General features: G+C 49.2%; 1 long non-coding RNA gene across 3 annotated transcripts in view; it reads left to right on the top strand.

Moving 5' to 3' along the window:
* Positions 1-22,516, top strand: part of LOC141424825 (uncharacterized) — a 43,672-nt gene extending 21,156 nt beyond the window's left edge. For 2 of the 3 annotated variants that reach the window (XR_012449762.1, XR_012449761.1), the window contains exons 2-4: positions 6,945-6,974; positions 7,051-7,195; positions 8,267-9,838. This is a non-coding gene — a long non-coding RNA (uncharacterized lncRNA). Of the gene's footprint in view, positions 1-6,944; positions 6,975-7,050; positions 7,196-8,266; positions 9,839-21,081; positions 21,200-22,091 lie in introns of those variants that run through there. The other variant, XR_012449763.1, reaches the window with a different exon arrangement.
* Positions 22,517-27,966: the final 5,450 nt, after the last annotated feature.

Below are 27,966 nucleotides of genomic sequence, written 5' to 3'. Positions count from 1 at the left end.
ATGGGTCTGTAGATGGTTTGGCACCAGTAAAGAATTCAAATTTGGAGCTGGAGCCCAGGCATCTGCATTTCTCCTAACATTCCGGGTTCTGCCCTTCAAGGAGGAGCCAGCTGGCCTTGTCTTACCCAGACCCCAAGCACAGGGTTCCAAGGTCATGGCAGCCTGAAAGTGACATCTTTCAGAGTGGCGGTCGTGGGCTGGCAGCTTGAGGGTGGTGGCTGTGTGGGAACATTGGAGCAGGCAGATATACCAGGGACTCCAGCCCCAGGCAGCTGTAGGACAGAAGTCTCTCTGCCAGCATCGGGAGGCAAATGTTGGCCCGGCTGACAAATGGGCCATAGCTTCTTCATTAATTTGTGGAGTGGTGTGTAATAATAAAATGCTCCTTAAAGCTGGGATATGGCATGAGTGACTGCTTTTTCAGGTCCTAATCAGGATCATTAACCGTGTATGAAAAGGTTTTATAAACATTTGTTAAACTCTCCAAGCTAATTGTGCCCATGACTTGCTGCTTCCTGAGATGTCTCTGCCACCAGGAGCCAGTTGGAAAGGTACAGACCTGGGACCTGCGACCCTGCTGTCCACTGTTGGAGGTTCCTCCATGCCTGGGCTTCTGCCCCTGGGCTATGAAGTAATGGCAGAGTGGGCCAAAGAGCTCTTGTTCTGGGTTGCACAATTCGTGTCTGGGGAATAAATGGATGGGGGTTTGGGGGAGGCTGGGGAAGAGGGCTGACCTACTGCTTCCTAAATGTGGACCTTTGAATATTTCATTTCCCCTCTCTAAGTCCTGACCTCCTCACCCACAAGACAGAGATAAAATTTGCAGTAGAGCTTTGGTGTTCTGGGTATCTGGTTCCAAGGAGGCTGCCAGTGAGGAAAGATTGAATGCTCAGGATGCAGGACTCAGTGCTGTACTGCAGATGTTTGACTCATTTCCCACAATGTCACCCAGCTTCAGCTAAAGACATGCTGCTTTTCAGCATATCTCAAATTTGCACTTCGTCACTTAAGCACATTTTACCTTGTTTGGGTACCATTTCTTTTGGGAGGCCGGCTTTCACAAAATTAAGGGCAGGGGAACTCAACAGATCACACAAAGATTTAAACGCAACTGATGCTAACACAGGATTGACTGAGTTGTATATGTGCATGTGGGAATTTAAAATTTTTGTTTTTGAAGTTTCTTTTGTTTTTAAAATTTATTATTATTATTCACCACATTTGGTCAAACGACATGTAATAAATATGCAAATCAGGTGAGCTTACAGAACTTGCCATATTTCTGGGGAAAGATTTGGTGAAATAAAACATAATGGTTTCTCAGAACTCCTGCTTTTCCTCCCTCTGTATCTTCCTCTGGCTTCTCTGCAGAAGCTGAAGAAGAAAGAGGACCTGGGGCAACAGGGGGTTCAGAGGAAAAGGAAGATGGAGAGACAAGCTTCCTCTTGGGGTGGGGAAGAAGGGCCAGATCACAGGCTGCACCTGCTGGGGGCCTGCTACCTACCAGTCCACTTATTTCTGCTTTGTTGTCATTGCTTCCCACTACTTCTTGATATTCAGGAACATTCTGCTATGCATAATGTCTGTGTCTCTGGCCTTTTTGACAATGGTAGGGGAGGCTGTGACTGGGCCAAACAGAGTGGGAAGGTATAGGATGCTGATGCCACAGGAGGTTGGAGCTAGGTGACAGAGGACAGCAGGATTCAGCTAGCAGGGACTGTTCCAGAGCAGATGGGCTTCTCCCATGGAGACACATCAGCATAAAGGGTTTTGCCAGGCTTACTCCTACCCCTCAAGGGGACGGGACATAGAGGATTGGCCAAGGACTGGCAGGGTCTGCCTCTCTTCATTTGCAGGAGGGCTCTCCAGACACTGGTAGGGCCTTTCCTTGACCCTTTCTTGACTCTAAGAATCCTTCCTGTCCCTATCCCCATTTTCCACAGAGAATTGGGGCACACACCATGACTGGCTGGTCCCAAAGGTCCTTCTCTCCCACCCTCTCTGGCCCATCGGCTGCAGCTCCCACCTCTCATTCCTGAGGAAACTGCCGAAACCTCAGACAACGCTGGCCTGCTTAGTCAAACACATGTGCACAGGCCGACCACACCAGCCCGAGCCAGACTTTCCACCACCACCGCCAGGGAGGAAGGGTGTGGTGGGGCTGGGGTGGTGGAGTAACAGTGCTGAGGCTGCTCCCGGAGTTGGAATGTTTGCAGGGACATGGCTCTGCTCAGGTTGGAGCTGAGTGAAGGGGTACGTGCATACATCCACGTGTGTCTGTGTGTATCCGTGTGCATGTACACGTGTGCTCTATGACTATTGGAGGTGGAGTCAGGGGGCACTGGTAGATTCAATGACTGTGTTCCCAAGCACATTGGCATCCCTCTGGTCACATGTGTGTACCGATCACTCTGAGAGCATGAGCATTTATTATTCCTATTTTACATGCAAGCTGACTGAGGCTTTGGTGTTTAACAGTCTTTCCCAATAGTGTACAGCTGGATGCCTCTGCTTAAAACCTTCTGTGACTCCTGGTGGCCTATAGAAGAGTGTTCCACATCCATATATGTCAAGGAAATCCTCACTGTGCCTTCTGTCTCTTTGTCCCTGCTGTCCCCTCTGTCAAGAACTAAGCTCTTTCTTCAGCCAGGGACTCACAGACTCCCCTCCCTAAGCCTCAGGTCAAGCCATGGATCTCCGTCCAGACTCAGGCATCACTCCTTTCTGCTTGTGCCTTGAAGCTGCCCCCACACTAGCATTTGCCATGCTGCCTTCAAGTGGCCTGATCGCATTTCCATGTCTGCCCCCCAAGCCCCACCCCAGGAATGGGCCTTAGCCATCTTGATTGCACTGGGATCTGGCTCAGGTCCTGGAATGTGGGAGGTAGTCAGTAGAATCTGGTGTCTAAAGAAATGATTGTGAAGAGAAGATCTGCCTCAGTGACCAGGCGGTGATCCTGGCTTGCTTCGGAATTCCAGATCAGGCTTACTGTTAGTATCACTCACTTGTTCTGTTTGCCATGGGGCCCTGGAATGTGTTTATGAATAAGACCCCCTTTGATGATGACACTAACTTGGCTGAGGGGACACTACCTAGGCTTTGTTCTGTCTCTCCCAGTGTGGAGGAGAATAGATGACATGGTCTCAAAAATAGGGGGGCCATTATCCTGAAATCTGAGGTCCACAGTGGAGCCAGGGCTGGCCAGGCTCACAGAGGGCTGGAACTCACCTGGTCCTCATAGCTAGAAATGGTCAGCATGGAGCGTGCACTGAGCTCTTGAGATGGGGAAAGAGACGGCCAACTGCACAGTGCTGTTAGCCTTGCCACCCTCCAGCTGCCTCACTCAGTTGAATTTATCTCGTGTTTCCCTCTTTTGGTCAGCTGAACACGCTCCACTTCAGGCGTCTCTCCTGCAGTGAGAAGGGGTGGCAGGAAAGAGTTATAAGATTCTCTTTTAAAATGAAAAGAAAAGAAAAAAAAAAATTCTTCTCTGCTCTTTAGCTCCCTCCCCTTCCCTTAAGGGAAAAATATGGATTGGAGATGTTTTTGGTTGCTGCAGCTCCTTGCGGCTTCCTGGGTTGTTTGTCTAGCTCCTCACGGGTGCTGTGAATTTACAGCGTGGCCTCTCTCGAAGTAGCTTCGGAAGGGAAAGATGGTAGAATTTTATTCCTGCTAATTTAAAACAATAATAATTGTTCACGCGTTAGGAAGCATTCCTATTAAATCAATCCAATCTTCTGAAACAACTGAAAAGAATGCAGCCAATTCCCTGATTGGGCCTCTGTTGGCTTTGTAAGAATCACTTCCTCATCCAGCCTTTGGTTCAGCCAAGGAGGAGAGAGAGCACCAAGGGCCAGCTCTGCACCGGGCACTGCAGTGTGAAAGGGGAGGTGGCAAAGAATGGCATAGGTGACCCCCTAGACATGGTGCTTTTATTCTCATAGGGGGTAAGAGGACAGGTATGTAAATTGCTGTGATGTGGCTATGGGTATTGACCCACAGGGCTCACTGGACACCAGGTGGCATCTTTCCTTATCATCAGGAATCCCAGAGGACCATGTCCTAAGGTTTGTCTGTTTTCAGCTCATGCTAGAACCAAGTCCAGGATAGGATGGGAACTGGCAGAGGGTGAACAGAGGCCTGGGTCAGCCAGCAGTGGGTGGAAGTTTGGAAAATTGAGACTTGAACCCTGAGTCTGGATAAAAAAGAAGAAAATGGGGGTGAGCATTTATCTTCAACTGGGGGAAAAATTCAAGGCCCTGAGAGTGACCAGAGACTCTGTGTCACAGAGTGAGACTGAGTTCTGGTCTGCAGGGGTGCCCATGGCTGGCCTTTAGTGTGTCTCCTCAGGTACATGGAGAGGCTAGGTGTGTATGCAACTGGGAAGCAACTAGGCTGCACTGGGGAAGGGTCACCCATAGGTCATCTAAGGGAAGGGGACAGGGTGACCTTCATCTAGAAAGGAGGTGATCTGCATGTCCCTCATAGCTACTCAGTGTCAGTAGGGCCTTTGGGCTTCCCTGAGGCCTGCTGGGGGACCTAGAGCTGGAGGATTCTAGGGCAGGAAGAATGCAGAATGTGTGTACTGTTTGCCAGGGACCTCTAAGTTGCACTTGTGGCTATGTGAGCATAAACAGCACCCCTTTCAATTCCAAAGATACAATTTAGACAAAATATGATAATGTCTGCTGGGCATCAGTGGCTCACACCACTAATCCTAGCTACTTGGGAGACTGAGATCAGGTTCAAGGGCAGCCCAGGGGAAAAAAAGTTCGTGAGACACCCCTCCTCCATCTTAAAGAAAAAAGGTTTTGTGTTGTGCAAGAAGCAGAAAATGGGAAGATAGAGGTCCAGGCCGGCCTGGGCAAAAAGTGAGACCCTGTCTCCAAAATAACCAGAGCCAAAGACCTGGAGGCATGGTCCGAGTGGTGGAGCACCTGCCTAACAGTGGCAAAGACCTGAGTTCAAAATACCAGTACCACCACCACCAAAACCAAATAGATTTTATCTTTATGTCATCTAAACCAAGTTTACCATTCTGTGGGCTTGATCATTTGTCATCTGCCTACCAGCAAGGCTGGGTCTTGAAGAACCTCTCACCAAGCTGCCTAGCATGGTGGGTCTTCTTTCTGAGCTACCATTTGTGCTTAGCATTGCGAAGTGATCATCTTGTCAATGACATACAGTCTCTCCCAGAGTTGCTGTGATGTGACATAGATGAGAAAGGTCTTTGCAGATCCTCAAAGGGTCAACAGGACCCTGATCTCTCTGTCTCTTTTGTTCTTGCTTTTCTCTCTCCTACTCTATCTCTTTTGTCCTCTGTCTCTGTCTTTGTTTCTCTCTTGCTTTTCTCTCACTTTCTGTTTCTTGTTTTCCTTCTCTTTCTCTCATCCCTCCCTCTGTCTCTTGTTCCTCTCTCACTGTCTGTCTCTGTCCCTCTCTGGTTCTTCTCTTACTGTCTGTCTCTCTGTATGCCTCTCTGTTTCTGTATCCCTTCACCCTGTAGAAGTCAGGTCACCTCATCTTTGATGCAGGGAAACTGAGGCAACTACTTTGGGATAGAAAGCATAGCAGCCTCCCTTTCTCCTACCAACTTTCTTCTTTATCCTGGGACTCCCAGGTCTTGGAACCACCGTGGAGCTGCCCAGACACTGAGGACCATGAAGAGGCTCATGGGTGAGAGAGGCAGCAATTCCACTGTACATTTCTCCTTCGGGCCTCAAGAAAGATGTAGAACCAGGGCTGCCAGGAAGAGAAGTGGGTGTGGAATGAGTGAGGGAAGCAGGACTCCTGTTTGCACAGGTGCTCAGAGCACAGCGGAGAGCCCCTGCATCTACTCAGGATAATGTTGAGATTGGGACTGAATCCATATCACACTCAGTGTGTTTAAGAAACAGGGCATTTGGCCTAGAGAAATCTTTGCAGTCAAAGATTCATTGCTCTCATGAGAAAGGAAGCACTTTCTAGAACTCATGCCCAATGAAGCAGGAGGCCCAGAAAGGTAGTGAGCTCCCCATCGCTGGGGGAATGGGAGAAGAAATTACCTGACTACTTGGTGGGGCTGTTGTAGAGGTCGCAAAGCATGTGCTGGGCTCTGGACAGTGACTTTCAAGGTCCCTCCCAGGCCTGAGCTTCAAGGACTCTCCCAGCACTCCCCTCCTCATCTGCTTTCAGCAGCCAGCTTCCTTGTGGATGAGTCAAAAGCACGTAGCTGTGGCCTCCTTCTCAGGCGGGGCTCCAAGGGAGCTGCCAAGGCTTCCTATTCTTGTGCACAAGGCCACTGCTTTCACAGCCTCTGGGGTTGCCTCTTGCAGACACCACCCTCTTGGAGCCAAGAACTGAATAAATTGGTTAAACAAGGAAAAGGCAAAACGTATATACACACACATACAGATGCACACCCAGAGACACAGAAAGAGAGGGAGACAGTCTGGGAATGAGAAATACTGTCTTGTTCTGGCCTTTTATCATAAGCCCATGGAGATGAATATTGTGACCTAATAACCAAAACAAGCTGTAATTGCAAACAGACGCTCTCAAGGCTGCTCAGACAGCGTGGCTGGTGGGAGAGAGCAGACGAGATACCTGCTGAGCACAGCAGGTTGCCTGCCCTCCTCCTACTCCTGGATCAATGTGGCCGTCCAGCTGCCATACACCATTTTGTTGTCCTGGCTGGCTGAAGCCTTGCTCATAGTCTGCCTTCCCATGGGACCCCAGGACTCCCTGAGCAGGGGAACCTGCTAGAAGGAAGCCATACCCACACCCACCTGACAGATGCGATTGGACATCCATGAAGGGCTGAAGGGGGGCATTGCTTCCACCCTGCCTGCCTAGACTCCACCTCCTCCTGGCTCTGGAAGAGGTTCTCCTGGGTTCAACCCTAAAGCTGGAAGATCTTCCTGTCCCCTCTCAGCTCCCACCTCTTTTTCTGTGTTTTGTTTCAGGCACACCCTCAGCTCAAATTTGCTTTGAAGGTCAGTAATTTCCACTCCTTCTTTTCAAAACAATTGCACAGTTCTTCTGGGACCCAAATGTTGATTCTCTTCATAGAGGAATGAGTCTCCCTCAACAACAAATACACTCCAGAAATATCCATCTGGCATCTCCAATGGACCAGACATCCAAGAAGGGCTAAGGATGAGCCAAACCTGGTTCACATCATCAGAGCACTCCCTGTAGACACACAATGGACAAGGTGAGGTTGGTGCACGCCCTTTGTGAAGGTGGGAACTTTGAGGACGGCATGCTTCCATTGGGCAGGGTCAAAGTCTTAGAGGTGTTCGAACGAAGTGCTAAAGGAAGAGGTGAATTTTGATGGGCAGAGATAATGAAGGAGGGTCCTACCAGATGGCTGGAATAGCTTGGGCAAAGGAGGAGAAGATGGACACATTGTGGTGTTTTTGAGGACTGCCTGGTGGCCTGCTCTATGGTTCCATAGTTGTGGGGAGACGGAGCTGAGCACATTGCAATGCTCTTTGAAGAGCTTTGCTAAAGAGCTAGACTTCATCCAAAAAAGGATTGAAGGCCACTGGAGGGCTTGAAGCAGAGCTAAGGTTTTTGGGACACTCTTTTGGTAGTATTTAGATGAGGAGGAAAGGAAGGAAAAGAAAGGGGCAAAGTAGAGGTGGAATGCAGATTTCGAAGAAAAGAAATGTATGTTTGATTCAGAGCAGTGAGGGTAAGAAGAACAAGGAGGAGGAACTCTGGGGACAATTTCTTCTTAGAAACGTTCTTACTGGCTCAGGGTGATCATATAGGTCTGGGTGGGGACATCCAAGGATCACCAGGTTGGTGATAGTGGGTGCTGAGGAGATCAGTCTTAAGATCAATGTTATTTTTTGTTATCTTTTCATTTTAAAGTAAGTTTAGAGTCACAGGAAATTGTAAAGAAAATGCAAGTGGGCCCTTTATCCAGGATCCCCAGTGGTTGTAGCTTGAGGAATATGAGGACAATATCAAAAAGGACCAATCATTTGGCTTTTGAGCCCATCTGGTCCCTGTCTGGAGATCTTGGGGCTCTTGGCCTGGACTTGGATGCCATGGGTTGTGGCTTTTTGATGGGTCAGCTTTCTGAACCCTGGCCTGTTCCAGCCTCTGTGGTCCTTTCTGAAGGGTAGGACAGGGAGGCCCCAGGAGTACCAACACCACAGCAGGGTTGGAAGTACCCAAGTAGCTTTTGGCTTGGAATCTATAGGGCTAGGATGAACTGTCTTGACTCAGCTGCGTGATGGGGAGCCTGACTTGATTTTCCTTCTTATCACTACAGGTCCTGGATGAACCTAGAAACTGGCTCTGAGCCCTAAACTTGTTCAGTTGAGCTGTGCCACCCCTTATACTCAGACATACACTGAAGGATGGATCTGCCCCCCAGCTCCCACCCCAGTGATGAGAGTGCAGTATCATTGCCCACAGGGGCCTAAAGTCACTAGAGACCACCTCACTGACTTAGAAATAGAAAGTAACCTCAACCACGGCCAAGGTGACCCATGCTTTTCAGCTTTGAGCACAGTCCTCCTAGGACACATCTGCTCATCAACCTCCCAGCCTTGCTCCTGCAGCCTCCAAAGGAGTGGCTGGATAGGAGACACCCCTTTAGCACCAAGTCACTGTGCTGTCTTTCAGCCCTTTACCAGGAAGCCCATGGTAAAGGCCTGGGTGGGTTTTTGGCTGGAAGGAAGAGAATCTAGCTGCTTCTGCTCTGCTCTGTGATTCTAGCCCAGTACTAAACCCTCTAATGGGGACAATTTATAACACTGACCACAGGTGGCCTGGACCCACCTGAAGAAATTAGTGATACGGGCAAGTTTTAGAAAACAAAGTGCTACAAAAACCAAAGAACTCTGGTCTAGCTGTTTGAGCAGTTGCTAACTCCCTCTCAGACTTTTCTTGTGCCTGAAGGGTTATTAATTGTAAAGCCATTTGTGAAAGTTTCACAATGTCCAAAGTGTGTTACCACTTGTAAACTGAAGGATTTACAGGAGAGGGGACAAGGCTCAGAGAGATAGAAGAGACCCTGTATTCAACATTTTTAATGCCTTCCTTCTGCCATGGGCATTTTGTTCAAGTTGACATTGGGGCTTTGGATCAAGCCCGTCCATGTACACAGTTGTGTGCCTACGATGATGCTCCACCCTCAGACCATCCGCGTCTGAAGCAAATCTTCCCTACTGTATTGCTTGTTTGCTCTTTGTGGGCAAGTTTTATATGAGATGAGTTAAGAGCCCAGAAGGGAAGCTTCCAGATCTCTCTCCAAAGACATAGTGGAGTCCCAATCCTGTTGAATGTCTTTCTAGCATCATGTGTCTCTCCATGGTCAGAGCTCTCTGCCAGTCCTTCCCATGCCACCATCCTGATGACAGGTGCTAGCACTTCCTCTGCTCCTGTCGTTTCTGTGCTGCCCAGCTGAATTCGGGCAGACTCCCCCACTAGGGTCCCATTCCTCCTTAGCACACCCCATGCCTTCTCCATCCTTTCCTCCTGCACACCCTGTGGCTGATGTGGGGCTCTCTGCCCGGCAGAAGGGCAGGGCCTGTGTCCCTCTTGAGGGTGACATCTAGTCTGGCCTCCATCCCTCACCTTTTGACTCGATAGTGTCTGGCAGGCCATCTTTGTCTGTGGGACTTCTCTCAGCTGCTTGGGTGAGAAACAGGAGCGAACTAGCCCAGTGTAGGACACAGGCTTTCTGGGTTCCTTAAAGAGTCTGAAGGAAGACTCAGGTCACGGTTGTAGCTCACGGATGTTTGTTTATCTAACAAAGGTACATATTTTTCCACGGGGAGAAGTGTTTCTTGAGCTAAGTGTACCCCAGGGGCTTGAGTGTGGGTGGTGGCAGCATAGTCACAGGGTAACCCACGGGAAGTAGGCGGGGATGGGGTTTGGGGGTGGGGGCAGGGGAGGAATGCTCCTAAATGCTCCTAGAAATGATGGTCCTGTGGAGACCTCAATCATGGAGTACCTCTGGGGTGCCAGTCAGAGTGCCCACTCCTCAGAGTCTGTAACGCACCATGGGAGGGCCTTTGGTTTTCCTTGAGAGGCCAAAGAGAAAAAAAGTAGGATGACTCCTGGTTTGTTTCTTTGGGTGGCTCCACTTCCCCCTCACCTATCTCGGGTCTCACTGTCCTTGAATAATGGCTGAGAATGCCTTCTGTTTTAAGAGGAAACTGAGGCAGGCACCAGAGGCAGAGTGCCGATATCCTGACAGCTGGGTATTCTTGTACCCCGGTCCCTGGCTCATTTGCCCACTCACTGACTCACTCAACCATTCAACAGGTACAATCTAGGGCTTGCTGCCTGCCTAAGGCCTCAGAGCTGCTAGTGTGCTGTGGTGTGTGGTGTTGAGCCGGCTTGAGGAGCCTCTGCCCACAGGGGTTCAAAGCCACTGTCCATTCCCTGGTTACTTAGGATATGAAGGATCAGGCTGACCTCCCAGCTCACCACTCTGAGCCCCATGGGAGTCCCCTCGGGTCTCCTGAGGGTAGAGCTCAGCAGGCTCCTCAGACACCTGCAGCCCTGCTCTCCCTGTCTCCACCTGTATGGCCAGCCCCTGACCTTGTTCACGTCACTTCAGTACGGGGCCTGTCCTCCCCTGCACATTGGCAACAAGAGCAGCTAGACCAGTTGCCCAGGTTGGGGTGGCATTCCTCATGGTACCTCTGAGGACCCCGCCTACAGCTGTTTTGCCAGCGCCTGGGAGGGCCCTTGGCTTCCCAGTGTCACAGGGCATCACTCAGCCATCCCTGGAGCCTCCAGTCATTCCAGCAACGCCTCTGACCACCTGCCTGTGTCATGTGCTAGGCACCGCACTTGGGCTATGTGGGAGACTTTTGTTTTGTTTCTTTGGTAACATCTTTTGGTTTTCCAGCTATCAATCTGTCTCTCTCACTGCTGACTTTTGTGTCATTAATGCCTGGGGCTGAGGATCCACCACTGACATTTACTGCCCAGTTGAGTGAGGTCACTTGGGAAAATGCCCAGAAGAACCAGCAGTTGAGCCTGGTCTGAAGGAAGTATAGGGATTTCCTAGCTTCCTAGTTATGGCAGTTCAAGGAGGAGGAACAAAGACTTGGGTGTGAAAGAAAGAAAGGTATTGTAGAGCAGTGAGAGGTTCCATGGGACTACTGATAGGAAGAGAATAGGTGAGGAGCCAAGGTACAGGTGCGATAGACAGCTAAGAAACCTGGGCATGTGTGAAGACTGTCCTAGGGGATTTGGACTTGACCTTGATAGGAGTTACTGGGGATTTTCAGAAAAGGAATGATACCATTTTAATTATTTATTTTTTAGGTCAGTTACCATGGAGGTAACACAGACTCAACTCAAGGACAGAATGATATAGGAGAATATACAGAGCATTTAGAAGGCTTGTGCAATAGCCTCTTTTATATCTAATATAAAATAATAATATAATAGCCTCCTTATATTTAAGTTGGGCATGGTGGTTCATGTCTGTAATCCCAGCTACTCAGGAGGCAGAGATTGGGAGGATCATGATTTGAAGCCAGCCCGGGCAAGACATTATCAAGACTGCATCTCAACAAAACAAGCTGAGCATGGTGGCAAGCCCCTGTGATCCCTGCTATGTGGTCTGAGGCAGGCCCCAGGCAAAAACATGAGAGCCTTCCTGAAAAATAATGAAAATAGAAAGGGTCGGGGTTGAGGTTTCAGTGGTAGAGCCCCTGTCTAGGAAGCGTGAGACCCTGAGTTCAAACCCCAGTATCACCAAAAAATAAATAAAAATATAATAAAATACATTTAATAAAGCCCAAAATTGTGATAAGGGACTATCAAACCAAAAACCACAGAATTACTCTGTTACAACAGAGAATCAAAGAGATCCCATTCCCAGAGGGGTTCTCCATAACTCTAGTGCAAATACTCCTGTGGATTTAACTCGATTTTTCTTTTTGTTGCATCAAAATAATTTGCTTTTCTCATGGTCTGTCCATGCAGCTATCAGAGCTAATCATTCAGGAAAAAAAATAGTTTCATAGCCTTGTTTATTAGAGAGCACATCAGATTCCCTGGGTAAATAAGACACGTGATTTTTGTAAAGCCATATACAATCTTTGTCACACAATGATATACACACCGCCAGCATACCGCAGGGGCTCTCGAGCTCACGAGGCGCATTTATGCATGTTAGCGATGCTGCGCTTTTCCCACAGCGCTGATCTGTTGTGGATGCAGGGGATGCTAGAAGTGAAGTTGTCAGCCGCCTGGGTGTATTGCTGGCATGTGCCATGAGACATTATCAATCACATTAAAGAACACTGCAAGCACACACACACACGCACACATGCGCGCGGGCACGCACTGCCGTCTGGAACTAAACCTCAGGCTGATGATTCAACCTATAGAGTATCATTGCTGGAAAAGATTTTTCAGTCATTTAGGCTTAAAACCCCTCATGTTAAAGATAAAGTGATTCACTGTAGCTCAGGAAGGGCCTTGCCTATAGTTACTCAGCAAAAGAAAGACAGCAGGGGCCTTGAACCCATAGAGGCAAAAGTTCTTACTAGGCTGTACTTGTAGTGGGGGCTGGGTAGTCTTTTGCAGCTTCCCCACACAGCTGAGAATATCCACTTTTCACAGTGTTGGCTATACCACAATTCTTCTCTCATCAAAGGAGTAGGACTCATGCTCAGAACTGGCTTTTGTACACACTGGATTCCACTCCACTATCTTGTGCCTTGGGGTTGGCAAAAACATGTGGATTCAAACTGCCCCTGGAGAGCGGTATCCCTGAGCCCTGGGGGCTACCACCCCTGTAAGACAGGTTTCCTGGAGTTTGGACCTTCTAAAGTCTGTTCTCATTGTACTCCTAACAGCCCCTCCTCTTCCCCTTCATTCCTTCGTCCTTGTCAGACAGACAGGATAGGAATTCTCATTCTCCGTTGGTGTTTAACCTGCAGGAGTTCATGAACGCCTGCCATGCACAGGCCTGCCTGAGGTGGATGTAGCAGGTATGCCAAAGAGGACAGCAAACTGTGCAAGTGGTTGTATTTGCTGGGAATCGGGGACCGCCTCTTATCACCCATTCATCTGGTCATTGATTCTTTTACTAAACTACCTCCATGTTGGCCCATGGTTTCTCTTGCGTTGAGATGCAGGGTTTCACTTGCTTACATCATAAGGCCCTTCCTTCAAGGCTTTGATGTATAAACTATCTGAAGATTTTTACATAAGCTACTGAACTCTTATCACACGCTGACAAATGAGCCGCAGGTGCCTTTTCCTAGGTTGTGTCATTTTGTTCCTATTGTGATTCCTGCATGTATTTTGCTCTGGGTCACACAGGCAGTGATGGAGGTGAGATCCATTGCCAGAGACATTGTGCCATGTGGTCAGAGAAAAGAGCACCTGTGTATTCAGAGCTGGTAGGGTGCACACACACGTGTGGTTATGGGCTTGCTGCACTGAAAAGCCATTCAAGGAGCAATGTCAGGCAGGCAGTTGGCCCTCTGGAAAGAGTAGGAAGTCTGGCAGAGAGACCTGGTTCTGGAGAGAGGTGGGCCATCCTCAGATGTCTGAGACCCAGCAGAGCCTTTACACAGTGGTTCATTGAGGGCAATTTTGCCCCCAGCAGACATTTGGCAAATTCTTAAGACTTTTTTTTTCTCTTCAGTACTACGGTTAGAACTCAGGTCCTTGCACCTGCTAGGCAGGCACTCTATCACCTGAGCCACACTCCTAGCCCTTTTTGCTTTAGTTTTTTCAGTTAGGGTCTCAAGTTTTTGCTGAGGCCAGCGTGGAATTACCATTTTCCTCCCTCTGCCTTCTGTGGAGCAGGGATTGCAGGCATGTACCAGTACAGTTGCCTTGTTTTTTAAATTGTTTTACCTGGCTGACCTCAAATCTCAATCCTTTTACCTCTATCTCTCCAGTAACTGGGATTACAGGTATGTGCCTGGCTCTCAGGACATTTTTGATTGTCATGACTGTGGGTGCTTTGACATCTGGTGCATAGAGGCCAGAGATGCTCCTAAGCATCTCACCACAGAGGACAGACCTCACAGTGAAGAGCACTCCGGCCCCAAGTGTCCACAGTGTCTATGCTGAGAGGCGCTACGGCAGCAATCAGGGAGGAACCCTAAAGGTGGAGCCCAGAGGAACACCACCACTTAGGGAGAACAAGTTTCTGTTCTCCTGTCTCAGCTTGACAGACACCTTGGAGGGCTTTGCTGTCCTCCTGGCTGTGCTGATCACAAGCAGCACCATGAGGCATGATGGCGTCGTAGTTCACATAGATTAAGGCAATTGAGTGGTCTAAGCAGAGTGAAGGTGTGCTTATGAATTTGTTCATTTGGAACTGACTGGGCCATCTGAACACTTTGTTCAACCCTTTCAACCCCGGTGCTCTTTGCCCACCTCTCATTCCCTCACCTCCCTTCCCACCCTAGGCTATGTAGGCATGTCCCTATTCTGGTGACCTTTGGTGCCTTTTCTCTGAACACGCCCCAATTTATTGCCGATTTCATAAAAAGCAAAACTTGGGAGAGAGAAGATTGAGTTTGCTTCTTGCAGCAGAATTTGATTTAGGGCAAGAAGGTGGCAATTGCTGCGAAGTGGAGATCGGCTATTTTGGGAGTGCTGTGAATGATTTTTTCCATCTCCAAATGACCTTACATACATTCTGACTCCTGCCCACCTCCCTGATGGGATTGATGGGGGCTGCTGAGCCTGACTTTGGTGGGCTCCTGCTGCTGCTGCAATAAATCTGGCTGATGGACAGAGGAGCAGGGTACCTTAATGATGGATGACTAGAGGGGTAGATGGCTTAGTGCACAGGATTTGGGTGGATTTCCAGCCCCTTAGCAGCCTCTGTGGTCACCAGGGCATGCTAACCTGCTCAGATGGGGGCTGTCCACTGTCACCAAAGGCTCTGCCAGCTGGAGCACGTGATCTGGCACATTTGTCCAAGTACATTAAGGAGTAGTCTTCCTTCACTCTTCCTGGTTCTTTGCATTCTTTGTCCCTGCTGATATCAACTCCTCAGCTCTTCCTCCAGGCCACTGCCATTCCTGCCCCCAGGACACCAGAAAGTGACCCTCTGGGGTTGTCTAAATGCCCTGGATCAGAAATCCAAGAAAGCTAAATTTGGATCTTGCAAAGTGGGCCATCCTGAGCAGATGTCCTGTACTCTGAGCCTCAACTTTCCAATCTGTAAAACGGAGTACCACTAGTATAATCCACCTGCTATGATTAGTAAGAGGGCTCTTATCTTTCTTCCTGGGTTACTGGACTAGACTGCAGTTCTGCATGCAATCAGAGGCACAGAGGAGGGCGTTTTGATAAGGGGGATGTTTTGATTTGGCTTTATCAAAATGAAAATTACTGGCACTGGTGGCTCACACCTGTAATCTTAACTACTTAGGAGGCAGAAATCAGGAGGATCACGGTTCAAAGACAGCCTGAGCAAATAGTTCACGAGACCCTATCTAGAAAATGCCCAACACACAAAAAAAGCACTGGTGGAGTGGCTCGAGATATAAGACCTGAGTCCAAGCCCTGGTACTGCAAAAAAAAAGAAAATTACTAACCTTTATTTATTTCCAGGTAAAGCATCTAACAGACACACTTACAGCTCACCCCCTGTCTCTCAACCACCCCAAATCTTCTCTCCTTTTATTATCTCATCTCCTGGTTTAATTCTTATCCTTTTGTGGGTGTCCATCCTGGGAGGGCTCTAAGGAGAGCTGTGGCATGGGCAAGGGAAGGCAGGGATTAGTGACTATGGAAAAATACTCAAAAAGCTAATGGATTTTGGTCTGAGTCAGAATGCTTCAGTATCCACATGTCTATGTCACAGTGTGGAATCATAGCACCTCAATGACAGGGATCTACAAGATACAAGAGGATGGAGATGCTACTGCATAGAGGCAGACTCCTGGAGACCTGTCCCTGCTGCCATCCCAGACTATGGTGGGTTGTGGGTGAGAGATGGCTGGGAACTCCACAAATCCTGTAATTTTAATCAGTTCATCTCCATCCAAGTGAGCACATTGCCCTCTAACCCAGGATGGAAGAAGTTCAGATTCTAGGGAGCATGGGATATAACCCTAGAGCAAGTGGGCTGGAAGAACCTGGCTGAGGGTTGCCCACCTCATTCTTACTGCTGGGCAGGAGCCAAGGAGAGACACTGAGAGATCTTAGAGCCATTAAGTTAGGAGGGGCTGAGGCAGAAGGGACCCAAGGCCCCTTAATTGATACCCCCTGCCTCTCACCACAGGACATCTCCATTCCCTGGGTAGCTCCTCTCTCTTGTCAAACTCAAAAGATGTCAATGTTCATAGCTCAAAAAATCTTGAGGCTGTGGGTCTTTACATATGGTCAGGATGAAGAGGGCACAGCATAGAAAGAAGGGAGGGAGGAAGAAATGGCACTTATGGTGCACCTGCTGGTGCCTGGGTCAATAGGGAGTGATTCCCAAGACTTCTGATACCACTGAACTGACAGCACTTGAGGCATATGCTCTGGCTCCTAAGAACGGATGAAGCATCAGAACTCACCAAACATGAGATACTTGCTTAGGGTCACCCAAAATGACAATGAGCTGAGTCTGGTGCTTTCTGTGGCTGTACTGAAGACCTCTGTCCTCTGGGAGCAGAAGAAAGGAAATTGAACTGGAGCTCCCTCTCCCCAGCTCCTTCTTAGTTTGCTCATTCATTCATATTCATTCACTCATTCATTCATCCATTCTACAAACACTGGTTGAGCTGGTATCTGGCAGAGGCTGGGGATCTAGCAACGAACAAAACAGAAAAAAACCCTCTACTTCATGGAATTCAGATTTAACTTGGGGGTTGGAAAGAGGTAGAGGAATAAGTTATAGACAAAACAATACTTGGAACTATATGAGCTTGCTAATATGTCATCATTTTGATATGCAAAAATGGCCATTTCATATAATTCAAAGTATCAGGTAAAGTATAGAGATGGAGAAAAACAAAGCCAGCAGGGGTGGGTTGGGAGTCCAGGCCTGGAGGGGTCTTTCTAGCACCATCCTCTGACCACAGCACACCCCTCATCTCCATCAAAAACTCCTTTCTGGGTAGTCAAGGTTCTTCAGTCTGTGGTTGCCACAGTTCTGTCCCTCAGGAGACCCAGGGCTCCTGGAACGGTCTGCTCTGTGTGCCGGGCAGTGGAGTCTGCTAATAGGACACTTACGCCTCTGTGGCTCTTCAGGCCCAGTGAGAATGTCAGGACATCACAAGCGCCTTTGTGACCCATGCCTGCCACCCTCTCCCTGCAGTTTTACTTCTTTGCTCCTCTGTACTCACATGCCACTTTATTACAGCACTCAGAGCCGCTCTTCTCTGCAGAAGGCCCCGTGATTTATTCATGCACCTTATTAACGGTCCTATTCTGGTGGTCGGTGCCATGCCTGCATGCAGCAAAGCTCAGGCAGGTTTGATGAGTGGATGAAGGGAGAAGAGAGGCCGAGTGGGAGATCAGGGAATGGAGGACTTTGGGAGATGGTAAACAGAAGCAGAACTTGAGGATGGGGGAATTGCCTAGGGAGATAGGAAAAGAGATCCATGCCCAGCTTGCTCGCACCTGCCCATTCCTGCCCCTGCCTACCCACACTTGCTCATGGTTGTCCATGTCTGTCTATGCCCAGTCTGCTTACATCCGCTTATGCCTTCCCATGCCCACACCTGTCCATACCTGCCCATACCTGCCTATGCGCCACCTCCTTTCATGCCACCTGGCACCACTTCTGTCCTCTGCCTTGAAGGCTCTTTCCTTCTCCCAGCCTCCTCCCAGAATGGCTTCTAAGCCTCCCTTGGGAAGGCTCTGGTTTGAGAATCCTGCCCAAGAATGAGCACCCCAGTGCCCAGGTCTTTTCATGTGATGCTCCTCACAGCTGTGACACCTGTTGGGCTGTGGGATCAGACTGCCTGTATTTGAATGCTGGCAATGACTTTGGCCATCTTTCTAGTCATTCTTATCAGTCATCTGCTGAGTAAAATGGAGACACCAACTATACTGACTCTGTGAGATACAGGGAGCCTTGCAGGAATTAGTACATGTTGTATGCAGCCCAGAGCTGGGCACATGGGACTTGGTCAACTAGCATTGGCTTCTATTGCCATGTTGATTGTTTCCTTCATGGGGGCCCGGAGCTGAGGGACCCATTGGCCTGGCACATGGAGGTCTCCCAATGGTGGTTATCAGCCAGTGATTCTAAGACGAGGCAGAGCTGAGGCTAAGCCGAGAGGAGAAGCCTAGTCTTCATCCTCATTTTCTGAGAGATGAAGAGCCATCTGTACCCCACATCCCTTGGTGAGAGACTTTGCCATCAGGGAGCAAGGTTGCCCCAGAAACCAGAGATGCCCAGAGTCTGTATTTGGCCTCTTGCCGAAGTACTTTTCCTTGCAAGATTATGCGTTCTGGGCCCCATCCTCCCAGACACATTTCCTCCCTCACTTTACCCCTTTCCTTGCTCCTCCATCATAAAAGTCTCCAGAAACAGGTTTTGTGCAAAGTGAATGAGGCAATAAATTCTCTGTTTCTGACAGCCTGACAAGAGAGATAAATTCTGTAATGGGGCTGCAACTCTGCTCTCCCGCTCTGTAGAGTTTTGGCAATGCTCAGGTCTGTCCAGGGGAGTGGGACAAGGGGCAGGGGGAGAAGGAAAAGAGGCCTACAAGACTTAGTCCACCTGGGGAACCTTATTTCAGGTGGGTGGCCACCAAGCCTGGGGGAATCTCTGTTCTATTAGTCTTTCCCAGGCAAGCGATCTTCAGCTTTGGCTATCTGGCTAACTGAGAAGCTAGGCAGGATGAGCTTCAATTCATTCATTCATTCATCCATTCACCTATTTATCAGTTCATCAGCAGTCACCGAGTGTGGAGGAGAAGCACCTACTTTCCTTTAAGTATAAGGCTGCCTTCTTTAAAAAGCCTTCCCAAAAATGACCAAGAATATTTGCAATTTGAGTCATAGCAGAAGATCGATTTTGCTGGTAAATAAAGAGCTCCTACAAACCACTAAGAAAAATAAACAACTTAATAGAAATCAGACCACAAACAGCTCACAAACGGGAATACAAATGGCTTGAACACCAATTATGCGTGAAAGAAGCCTGACTTCCACTCACAATGACAGTGGCTTCTGTGGAAATACCACAGATGATGTCCAGATGATATCCAGTCCCCCACTTCACCCCAGGTTGCCAAGGACTGTGTTGGTGAAGGTGGGACAGATGCATGTTGCTGGAGGGTGTTTAGCAACACAAACACTGCTGAGATCAAGTGGCTCCTTGGAGGGTGATTTGGAGCATCTCACCTCTGCATGTACGCAGCCTCTAGTTAGCATGTAACCTCGGGAAATTTATCTCACCTTTCTGTGTGCCAGATTATTCAGCAAAGTATTTTTCTGTATCAACAAAGATTAGAACTAGCCTAAATGCCCACCACCAGGGGAATGACTAAACAACTCATGGTGAATTTATAAAATCGAATTCTGTGTAGTTATTATGGGAAAAAAAGTAAAAGTACCTTTATTCACTGATATGTGTTGAATTCTAAGATACACTTGTAAGTGAAAAGGGAAGGCACACAATGGAATGGAATGCAAATTCTGCTACTATTTGTATCAAAGTGAAGGAAATGGTATATATGCAGATGTATATTCACACACATATGTGTAATCTATATCTTTCTGTCTGGAAGGACAAAGATCTGTGGACAATGGTGCATCTGGGAAGCACAAGGCCCAGGAGGCTGGAGGCATGTGTAGGAAGGGTGACTTTTCTCTCTATACCATTTTGTGCCTTTCAGATTTTGAATTGTGTAGAATGCATTACCTATTAAAAAATAATTATCATTCACATTTTGAAAAAGAGAATCAAAGGAGGGAGGCTGAGAGCTGGGAACTGAGCAGGTGTGGAAGGGAGGAAGGGACTCGGAGAAGACCTAGAGGAAAGGCAAGTACTTGCAAGGAGCCAGTACCCAGAGGGAGGATGCCAGGATGGGGCACATTTAGAACATAGTTTGGGGGAGTGTTGGAGAAAAGATGGCTGGTGAGAAACACGGGATGGATGAAGACACACTGTGTATCATGTTACAGACATTGGATTTCATTCCAGTCAGGGGCCATGGAGGGTGTCAACCACGGATAGCACATGGTCAGGTTATATTTAGAAGGAGCCCCCGGAAGCTGAGTGGGGAATGATCTTGGAGAGTAAATGTGCCTGATTGTCCACCTTTTTACTTTGCCTTTCCTGCCATTTGCTCCCTTCATTTTCAGTAAAGAAATCTGTAACATATGGGGAAACTGAGGCTCAGGAGAGTGATGTACGTGCCTAAGCTCTGCTAATTCAGGTCCGTGTGTCTCCAGAGCCGGAGCTCTGAACACAGCTCTATGAAGTGTTAAAGGGCTCTATGTGCCCGTAGCCTGAGAACAGCGATTCCACTGGCCAAGACCTGTGTCCCTCCAGCATCAAGCATAGGGCCAATTCAGTCAATGGACACAATTGTAAGGGCTTAGCAGCTAGCTTCTACCAGCTCTGAAACTTCTGCCTGCTGCCCCTCCCTCTCCCAGCGAGCTAGAGCACAGGCTCCATTAAGCCCTGTCTCAGCCATTGGAAGAAAAGAAGCAGACTTCTCAATGAGCCACTTTCCTCTCTAAGGACACATCACAGGTCAGAGGCAGACTTCTTACAGGCAGTAACAGGAAGGGTTAGAAGGTTTTCTCTGAATGGGGTCGAGGGAGATACATTTGGCTCCAATTACGCCCAACCTTCTAAATTTTCTGGTCATTTGGTTTGCATTTTCCCGTCATTTATTCACATGCATTTTTCTATGGCTTCCATTTACTGTGACGAGGGAGACTCAAACAGGCAACAATTCTCCTAAGGCCACATGGTTTGTCAAAGGTAGACTCAGGTCTCACCCCCTTGCCTTGACTCCAGATCTTTCTTCCACAGTGTTCTCCCTGTACTCACTGTTCGTGTAGGTATATTTGATTTCTCATAAAACAAAAGCATAATGACTTGTGATTTCTTTCACAGACTTTAGTAAAAAGAAATCTGGGCTGTCTTTATGATGATGCTGATGTTTTCTCTGCTTGGATCAGGTGTTGGATCTTCAGATGCTGGGTCCTGGGATCAAGGTACCCACTGGAGACAGGACCCTGGTAGTGAGGACAGGACACTGGACAGCTCAGGTTAACTGCCTGGCATCTGCAGTAAAGGGTAACTATTGGCTAGTTTAATTAAGAGCTGGGGTAGAAGCTCTTAATTAGAAGAAGGGTGCATTGTGTTGCAGGCAGTTCATGAGGTCAGCCAAGGGGGCCTCCCAGGCAACCTCTGGGGGAGGTCTGGGCTCCCCTTGTGAGAAGGTCCTCATAGGATGCTGGTGGGGCCTGAGCTACAAAGGAACTGACTTGTAGGTTGGCTGTCCTCACTAATGCTGTAACTCTCTCTGGCTAGGGGTGCAAGGTCTTGAGGTTCCCTTTAGGCTCTCTGGGACTCATTCCTGACTTTCCCCAAAGTATTGTACTAGGAATCACAACTCAATTCTGCCACTAACTGGCTCTGTGACCTTGGGTAACTCACACATGGGAACTTTCTGAGCCTTAATTTTTTTCACATGAAAATTGGGAGTAAATAATGCTTGAGTTTCCTACCTCCATAGCATTTGGGGGACCAGTTGGATGAGTGGATGAAATGCAGTTTGGAAATTGTGAAGTACTGTATAACTGTGTATAATTCTGACAATAACAGCCATTAGGAGTTTACAGCACCTTCAGTGCTCAGCTCTGCCCCAGTCACCCAGTGCCTCTCTTTCTTATGGGAACAGTAGGGTTGGCACCCATTTTTTAAACTGTTTAACTGAAAATATCTTATTTTTGTTCTTATTCTAATCAATCCATTATTTTTGTTGTACTGGGGATTGAACCTAGGGCCTTGGCCATCCTAGGCAAGTGCTCTACCGCCATTTTTTCTAATTCTAAAAGTGATATAGGTTCCTTGCTTTTTCTTTTGTTTTTTAAAAAAATCAATATATCTGGCTTTGACATTGTCACATGTGATTTTGTGGACTCCATTTCTCTTCTCTGTGTTTGGTTCCCTCTGCCCCCGGTAGCCACTAGATCCAGGCTGACAAATGTCTGACAGATATACTGCCTCAGTTCCATCTAGCAACATCTCTGGAGTCCACAGCAGTCCTGCCTCCTGTGTCTGGATGCTGCTTCATAATCCTGAATGCTGTTTCTAGGCAGCTGCTGCTGCTGATGTCAGTGTGATCTGGCCCGGAGAGCTCTGTGTGTGGAGGGCAGAGGGAGCGCCTATGTTCTGTGACTCCTCAGAGTTGAGGTGCCCGGAGCCCCAGGCCTGCAGAGGAAGGAGCCTGGAGAGTCCCTGAACCTGTCCCAGTGCAACAGGGAGTTTCCTTTTATCTCGTCCACACATCTCAACCATTGTTTTGGCAGATCATGGTCTTTGGGGGAGTTCCTGGAAAATTTCAAGAAATAAAAAAAAAAAAAAAAGAGGAACGAACCCTGCAAAGTCAATGGAATGCAAGTGAGTGACTTAATAAATTCACACCCACACACATGCTTGAGCTCCTTCTCCATCTCAACATGAAACTGGGTGGGGTTGAGTGTTTCTGAGGCTCTGGTTTCCAAACAGAAGGCCCAACTGATGCCCCTGGGACCTGCTTTGTGTAGCGTTAGCATGATTTTCCCACAGCCCTGGAGTATGAATTTGCAGGATCTCCTCCTATAGATGAGGAAACTGAGATCAAGACTGGAGTCAGTAGCAACAGGCCATCTGGCTCATAAGTGACAAAGCCAGGCCCTGGACCCAGATTCTGGGGTTTCTGCTTTTCTGAGCTGTCCACACAGTCTACCAAGTGGAGGTCCCCCATAATTTGAAGAGTGGGTGCTGCCTCAATATTGATGTTGGCAGAAACCTAATGTCAATGTTGTCACCCTGGTCACCACCCCTGGCTTGGATGTGAGACCTTCCCTCCTTGACTTGTCTTCAGCTGCAGAGGTGAGAGCCAGGCAGGGAGCCAGAACTCTGGATTCTGGTCCAGCAGGGAGTTTCTGCTGCCTAGAAAACTCGGGGTCCTTGAAGAAATCATGAGAGGATCTTATTGCAGCCCTGGCCAAAGATCAAGAGCATGACTTTGGGGCTGGTAGAGCACTTAGTGCTTGCTTGTTTTTTTTGATCCCCAGTCCTGTCCCCCACCCCCAAAAAAAGGAAAGAAGAAAGAAAAGAAAAGAAAGGCTTTAGAGCCAGCCTACCAGAGGGCTCTCCATTCCCCCATCCCCTGCCATTGCCTTTCACCCCTCTGTGCCTCAGTTTCCTCACTGGTTAAATGACAAGAATAATAATCCCTATTTCATAGGGTTGCTTCAGAATTGAATGAATTAATTCACATTAAGGATCTAGAGCAGAGTCCATTTATAATGAGCACTCAGTAAGTGTGAGTCTCAGGCTTGGGAGGGCCCATGGAGGGAGAGGTGACTGTGTCCCAGGCAGGTTTCATGGGGCTTTACTCTGGGCATTGTTCAAAGAAACTGCACAGCTTCCTTCCAGTATCTGACCCAAGTTCAGCCACACCACCCCTCTTCCAGGAAGCCCTCCTGGATGGGTAGACCCAGGTTCATTCCCTTCTATGGGCTCCCAGCCCCCTCTGCCTGTGCCACCCTTTGGCCTCAGACAAAGCGGGCACCAGCAGCGGCAGCAGCCGGGCCAGCTCGGTGGCTTTCACGAGGCAGGGGCTCCCAGGAGCCCAGGCTGGGCTGGTCTGCTTTGAATGCTATTTGCATTGCAATAGGCAAGCCTGGCCTTCAATACAGGCCCCTTCTCTTTTGACAGAACAGCCTCACAATCGCCTATTGACCGGGCACCTGTTCCTGCCCCAGACATTATGCAAATGTCGGCCAGGAGCGAAGCCGCCAGCCCCCCGGGCCATTGTGCATTGAACCCTGATGGCGCCCTGCCAGCTCCCAGCCGGCCTTTGTTCCCTGGTCGCTGCTGCCCCCTCCCACCGCCTCCGCCCGCCCGAGGTGCCCTGCGGAGGAGTCGCCTGCTGACAGCTACTTGGGTCCTTGCACCTGAAGAAAAGCCGGGCAAGCTGGAGGCCGGGCCCATGCTGAGGCAGAGCTGGGCCCCTGATGAGGCAGCCAGCGCAGTGCTAGCCTGGGCCCTTCGCGTCCCGTCCCCAGGGGCTGCTGAGAGGGGCCTGGCAGGCGGAGGAGGGGCAACCCGGACCATGCCATCTGGGGGAGGGGAGATTATAATAATCGCTCTCACATCTGCTGAGGGCCGGTCTCCCTGTGAGGCACACCTGCCTCTTGAGGATGTGGGCTGGGCCCGGGATTGTGCCTTTCACACAGGAAGGATTTTGGCCTCCTGGGGGAAACTGGCTGATGTCGCATGGGGGTGGGGGAGCCCTCAAACCCGGGATTGTGCTCCGCTCTGCCTCCCAGATTTTGGGCACAGAGCCTCTCTTCTCCTTCCTATTGTTCACCTGTCTTTTAGCATCACTGAGCCTCTTCTGAGGCTGCCCAGTACAACTCCAACCCGCCAGTCTTTTGGGGGGGTCTTCCTCCCATTTTGAACTCTTAGCTTCATCATCTTTTGCTCTGATCAGGTTTTCAAAGCATCAGCGTCATCCAGCTCCTGTTCACAAGCCAGTCCCTGAGCCCCAGGGCAGACCAGTTTCCACCGGTCTTCAGGTGGTCTGATGCCTGGACACATTTGAGGACCACCATTCCCACTCCTTTTCTCCATCTAAGCCTTGGCTGACACCATCTTCTCTCTCCTAGCTCTGCTCCTGCTTCCTGGCCCACCATTCCACCCTATCTGAGCATTTGCTGGTTGGTCCCAGGCTCATGGAATCCAAAGGTATGAGGTGCACTTTGAAGAAACCCAGCCTAGTGAGGGTGCAGCTAGTCATTCCATTCTGTTATTTCAAAGCAGAGAATGACACTTTGATAGAGGGAAGCAAGGGTGGTGGTGGGGACGATGCACTGAGAAGGGTCATCTAACACAGCCTGGCAGAGCCCAGGAAGAACCCCTGGAAGGAACAGTGTCTATACTCTGTCTTAAAGAAGTATGGTTCAACGTTAATGAATACTCCAATAAGTTTAGAGTCAAAGGCTGTGATCACTGTGGCTCAAGACCTTAGGGGAGACCCCTGCTATGTGTGTGTGTTGGTAGGCAAATCCAGCTAGGTTGACAAAGACTGATGCTGGGGTCACCAGAATGGCTCAGATGTCTTATTGCAATTTCCATGAGCTCATTCCAAGTGGCTAAATGGAGAATCCAGTGCTACTTTGCATCTGAAGGAGGTCCATACTCCAAGGGCAGCATGGGCAGGGTGGCCTGCTGAGACATCCTAGAGTTGGGATCATAGCTCAAGGAATCTAGTCTGGCAAGACACATTTCAGCGATCCCGAAGAAAGGAGCACCCCCCTACTGTGGGGTTACTAATTTGCAGCCATGGCAGCAGAGGAACCCACCAGGACCTCTGTATGCCCAGCCTGGTCACCTCTGCCCATATCCTTGGTCCAAAGAAGCCTCCACAATGGGGCATCAGGGCAGGAGCAGTGCAAAGCCCCAGCATGACCCTGTGTGCTTTCCAAGGTGCCCCTGGCTAGCCTTTTGGTCCTGATAATCTTTTACCCGATGTCAACTGCCTTAAAGAGTTTGGCTCAAAGCAGGGAAATGTGATCTCGTGAGAGGCCAGGGCAAGGTTTTCTGAGCCAAGTGTTGCTCTGTCTCATAATTTGTCTTCAAGTGCTGTCAGAGCACTCTCTGCCTAAAAGACAAATGGGAAGGGAAAGTAAATCAAGTCAGTCTCCCTTCAACTGTGCGAATGTCTCTTAGTGTGACATTCAAGGCCCTCTAGGGCCTGGTCCCAGTTGCCTTTCTCAAATGCCCTGTCCTGGGCTCACTGCTCTGTCATTTTGCCACACATCTGAGGCTCTGCAAGGCTAGTCCCTCTGCCTGGGAGATGGTGGGGTGTTGTTTCAGGATTATTTCTCTCTGGGTGCATGGGGATTAACTTCTCAAGCTTATAGTCTCCCCACAAGTGTCTCCACCATTGTGAGGACTCTCCATTCTAGTCAAGAGAGATTTAATAAGTACTTCCTAAGCAATAAAGGTGTTGAGAGAGAAATTGCCCATCTCCAGTGTATTCCCAGTCTAGGGGAGGAGACAGGGTGATGTGTGATGAGGCTGAATGAGGGTTTTGTGGGCACAGAGAAGGAGGAGTAGAGAGAATCTAGGGAGTGGACTTGATGGTCTGTTCAGCTGAGGGGGTATAGAGGGCAGTCTAGGGGTGATGGTCAAAGTTGTGAGCATGCGGACAGCACAGTTGCTAGTCAGATGGGAGCGTAGACAGAGGACTGTTGGGATCAGATGGTAGAGGAAAAGTCAGGTGTTGACTGAGCTGAACTGTCCATGGCACAGGTGGAAAGCAGTCCCACAGGAGCTCAGGGAGGGTTTGGGCTGGCATAGACCACCAGGCATCAGCGTTTTGAAGTGGCAGTGGGCAGGCTATCTTGTGCCCCCACAGAGGACTCACTGGTGGCCCCTGCTCTGTCTTTGTTGTTCCCTATGCACATCCTTCCCATCACAGTCCTCCAGGCAGACCAGGAGCAACACATGGGGGTTAAAGGTCAAGTTACAGTTTCTAAGTTGCCAGGTCTGGTGGCTTGAGGGTGTCTTTGTTCTTTTGCTCTCTCACTTTGTGTGACTCATACCTCTCTGCTGGTATCTTTGAGGAAATACCTAAGAGGAGCATTTGGAATGAAAAGCGGCCCCTAATGGGACACAGGCTGCAGGCACCCACGCATGTTATGACCGCTCAGTGAATCCACAGAGGGCAGGGAACAGAACTGCTCCATGGGTGAGACATAGCTGCCCTTCCCTCACAGAGGAGGAAACTGAGGCTCAGGAGGGAGCAATGCTGTGTTCTGATCACACCGGGATGTTATAATCACCACGGCACTTTAAAAGGGTGAAGACAGCAGTGTGATTTGGCTGGAATGGGGGTAGGGTGGAGATGGCATGGTTCCCAGGGGAGAGCAGAACTCATCCAGATTCCCACAGTGGAAACCTGGGTCAGAGCCTGCTTCTCTTCTCTTCCCTGCCCTTTTGAGCACTCAAATCCCTTGCACGAGTGAGCTTCTGACCATCAAGAGAAAGTTGCAGTCAGGCCTTGGCAAGGGCCAGGCCTGGACACCCCACTCTACCCAAGTACCCAGTAGAATGTTCTACTCTCCCCAAGGTGTTGAACTTCCCAAGGAAGGGCCAGGAGCCACTGGGGGCTGGCATGATACACGCTCTGGTTAAGTGTCTTGGTGACACCTCCCAGCAACTTTGTCAGATGCAGAAACAGTGACTCAGATGGGTCAAGGCCAGGACATTCCTATCTGTGGTCAGGGTAGAGGCAGGATTTGTACCAGGGAGACTGGCCCCCACTTTATTTCTCTGCCCCATCTCCCAGTACTCAGCAAATCTGAGGGGGATGATGGCCTTGGATCCGCCGGGACTCAGGAAGCCGTCCATTCTTGGGCCCATAGCTTCTAGTTTCAGGGAGGGGATTCCAGGGATTCCTTCCACTCACAAATTTGCTTCTCCAGCTCTACACAGGGTTCTTCACTTGAATTACCTGCACCTGATCCAGGCAAGGGGGACCATCCCTGGACTGGGAGATCCCAACTAAGACCTCCTTCAGCCACTGTATCACCAAGAGGCCCTGAGATCCTTCTCCATCTCGTGGTCCCAGTTTCCCTGTTTGTTTGATGTTGGGGGAGGATGCCATTTTACATTTGTGACAGAGGTTGTCATCTCCGGACACCCCCTCCTTCTGCATACCACCCTCCATAGCGGCAGAAAATGACTTTTTCTCTGTGGCATTGTGAAACGTTCCTTGGGAATTGTGATTCAGGCTTCCGCCTTCCCCAGTCACCAGCCCCTGATTTACACTCCAGAGAAAT

This window comes from Castor canadensis, chromosome 7 (genome assembly GCF_047511655.1).
Source record: "Castor canadensis chromosome 7, mCasCan1.hap1v2, whole genome shotgun sequence".
In the NCBI taxonomy this organism is placed as follows: Eukaryota; Metazoa; Chordata; class Mammalia; order Rodentia; family Castoridae; genus Castor; species Castor canadensis.
The sequence above is the reverse complement of the archived record's forward strand: the minus strand, read 5'-3'. Positions and strand labels throughout refer to the sequence as shown.